General features: G+C 38.1%; 1 non-coding gene across 1 annotated transcript; it reads left to right on the forward strand.

The window, feature by feature from the left end:
* The first annotated feature begins 2,901 nt into the window (after window positions 1–2,901).
* On the forward strand, window positions 2,902–3,029 carry LOC114609686. Its single transcript, XR_003709571.1, has one exon. It is a non-coding gene; the product is annotated as a small nucleolar RNA SNORA17 (small nucleolar RNA).
* Window positions 3,030–3,608: the final 579 nt, after the last annotated feature.

Below are 3,608 nucleotides of genomic sequence, written 5' to 3' on the forward strand. Positions count from 1 at the left end.
GATTTCTGTTGCTTGCCTCTCACCATCTGGTTGTCTGTAGAGCTAACTGGCCTTGCTGGAGCCTTTCCCTCTTGTGAGACTGTGATCCTGTGTTCTGGTGATCCTGGTTGTGTTATAACTCCTAGAGTTCAGCTGTCTCTGTGATCCTGGGATCCTGAATTCCTTGATGTGTTAGAGCTCCTGGAATTCAGGCTGCCTCTATGTGTTATAGTAGTGGGTGGGATCCAGAAACCATGATCTGCTCTGAGCACAGATGATAACTGGAACAAATGTGTGCCTCTTGCTGTGCAGGGGTTCCTGCATTCCCTGGGTTCCAGAGGATCCCAGTTATGCTAGGTATTGGAGCAGATGTTAAGGTGTCATCTGTGATCCTGGGTATGTCAGAGCTCCCATTTTTAATTTAAAAAAATAGAAGTTTTTCTTCCATTCCACCATGCAATTTTTAATTGTATTAATTTCCTTGATGGTTAATGTTTTGAGATATATATGTATTTTAAGCACCAGTCTTCTGTCTGATATATAACTGGCAAATATTTTTCCATTCTACAGGCTGCCTCTTCAGTTAAATTGTAGAGTCTTCTGCTTCATAACTTTTATTTTAATGAGATCCCATTTGTTAATTTTTTAAATCCCTGTGTTAACTGAGTCTCATTCAGAAAGTCCCTTTCTGTTCCAATGAGTTCATGAATATCCCCTACCTTCGTCGTTGTGAAATTCAGAGTATCAAATATTATGTTGTTTTCCTTGATCCATTTGGAATTTAGTTTTGGGGGATGAGAGGTAAGGATTATTTCATTTTTCGTGTGTAAATTCAGCTTTCTCAGTAATATTTGTTGAAAATGTTAATGCTAGCACACATAACCTTCCTAGGAGTTGTTTGTAAATGAAGACACTAAGGTACTCCAAATAATATAATAAATAATATAAAAGAATATAGGCTATTGTCACTATGTCTGTGTGTCCACCAGAACTTGAAATTAACTCTCAGTTGAAGAAGGCACCACACAATTTAGCTGCAGGACAGACAGAAATAAATCTTTAACTGGCCAGGGAACTCTCTAGCTGCTGGTTAGCTTTCAGAGTATTGTAAAGGTCACTGGATGATTCAGGTGGAAGAAAGGCATCAGTGGTCATATTCAGTACTATAGCTTCTATGTAGGTTCATCTACCAGGTATGATATGTTTACTGGTGCAATAGTGGCAAGAATATTTGGGAAGCTAAATAATTTCTCTTTTGATAGAAAAAAGCTTTCTCTATAAGAGGCAATTTGTGCCTCATACTATAAGCATGGCCAAAGTCCATGGGTCAGAAATCATATTCCCAAAGGTGGAACCTACTGATGCTGTTTAACTAAATATTCCTATTGTCAAGTTCCCTTTTGTAAATATTTATATTTAAGTCCATAGATCTGTGCTGCTTTTAGACTTGGTTAGAAAAATTTTCTGTAGCGGTTAGTGTTTAATACGGAAACTCATTATTAACATTCAAGGTGCTGAAAATTCAGCTATAAATAGAACATTCATGTATATATGGCATGAAGAAAATTGAGGAACAAGGGACAGAATTGTGTAAGAACTGGAGAAGGGGAAGATTGCTGTAATATGTTGTTCTCTTGACTTTAGATTACTGTTGCACCCATAAATCCACAAAAGCTGTGATTATATGATCAGTCCCTGCAGAATATCAAGCCAGTTAAATTCAAGTATGATGAAGGGAAAGAATCCCAACATCCCATTCATTTTTAAGTCATAATTGCAAGTTCATTGCTGCTGAAGATGAGTCACTTTAGGGTTCCATAACCCAGTTGATAATTCCAATACCATGCACATGTAGCAAGGACTGATTGGACACAATATACACTACTAATAAAAAAAAAAAAACAACAGAAAAAAGAAAACAAATAGCAGGGAAGGAGTTGTGTTGGGGAAGTTCCTAAGAAAATTTTTTAGAGAGTGTTTATATAATCAAGATAAATTGAATACAAACACAAAATTTGCAAATAATAGGTAAACATTTTATAAAGAAAACTGCATATATTTAAGTAATAGTATTGATTCAATGGGAGTGGCATAAGAACATAGCAATGAAAATTTTAGAATAATTTTGTTTGAAATTATAATATAATTACATCACTCACCTGTTTTCTGTCCTACCTCCTAACACTCCAATGTACCTGACCTTATTCGTTTCTTTAATTGTTGATAGATAGACATATGTATTTATCCATAAATACATAAATACAACATCTCCAGTCTATATAATGTCACACACACACACACACACACACACACACACATATATATATTACCATTTTCTATTGAATAAATAATTGGTGTGATATCTCCTAAAAACGCTTTTTCTCCCACTCTCAAATTTCTTGTTTCCTACATTACTTTGTCTAGGGTTGGGACCTTGTGAGATTTATCCATTCCACATTAGTGTAATATGGCTTGTAGTGTACTCAAGTGTGGCCACTAGTCTGGGTCATTGAATGTGGAACTTTGGCTAGATTTGGAATTTATGGAGATTTCTTGGAGAAAAGCATCAAAACTCACTTGGTTCTAACCTGTAGATGAATGTGAATGCTGTGTCTGGCCATGTCCAGTGCTGCAGTCTGAATATATGTTACTCCATAATTCATACATTTGATCTGAAGAATTTTTATTCTCTATTAGATTGGATTGGGCTGTGCCCACCAGATGAGAAAATCACACCTTTGTTTTTTGAGGACATTCAATGAGAGTATTATCTAATACAAAAATATATGCCCTGAATGCAAGTGATATCACCCCTAGGCTGGACAGAAATAAAAGGAATAGATGGTGTTCTTTTCTTTCATCTCTTAGTGCAGGCATTGTCTCTATGCTTCCTTTCTTCCAGGAGTTCCATAGATTTAACTCCCTGCCACTGGAGGCATTGCAGGTGTGGCTGTTGTATCACATATGCATCAACTGGTAGCAACAGAGATGAGTTTGTGTCTGTGTTCAGTGTTCTGACCTACAAACATCTGCATTTGTAGCCTAACATTCCCTGAAAGAAGTGAGCTTTAAAGTATCCCCAGTGTGGCACTAGGCAGGATCGGATGGGCTCCCAGGACAGGAAGCAAGGGTAAGACTACAAGAAGCCCTACCACCAGAGGAGGGAGCCCAAGACAGATGAACCTCATAAGTGGCCACTATGATGGGCTGCACAAGGAGAGAACTGTGTCAACTAACAGACCAGTGCCACAGGGTTTAGACAGGGAGCTAGTCTGAGAAGACTCAATTTGGTACATTGCAGGTTTTAAGGAGCAGATCACACTGGGCAGATGACACCTGCCCAGTGCTATAATGCACAAGTGAGGCACAGCACTCCTGAAATAACTCCTGAGATAAACCCAGACACTCAGAGATCACAGACTCCATAAAAAGCGACAAATAAGTGGTATAGAAATGGAGGAACACAGAAAAAGAAGAATGTAGGAACAATGCAAAGAGGTAGAACTGAAAAGTGGAAAGTAATGAGGAACAACCTGATATAAATAGAAAGTTATTCCATCTGAGATCATGGTAGGGTCCTGGCCTGTGCTGCCCCTGAAGACCACCTTTGGGCCTGTAGCTCTGCAGTG

This window comes from Grammomys surdaster, unplaced genomic scaffold (assembly GCF_004785775.1).
Source record: "Grammomys surdaster isolate TR1022 unplaced genomic scaffold, NIH_TR_1.0 61, whole genome shotgun sequence".
Lineage (NCBI taxonomy): Eukaryota > Metazoa > Chordata > Mammalia > Rodentia > Muridae > Grammomys > Grammomys surdaster.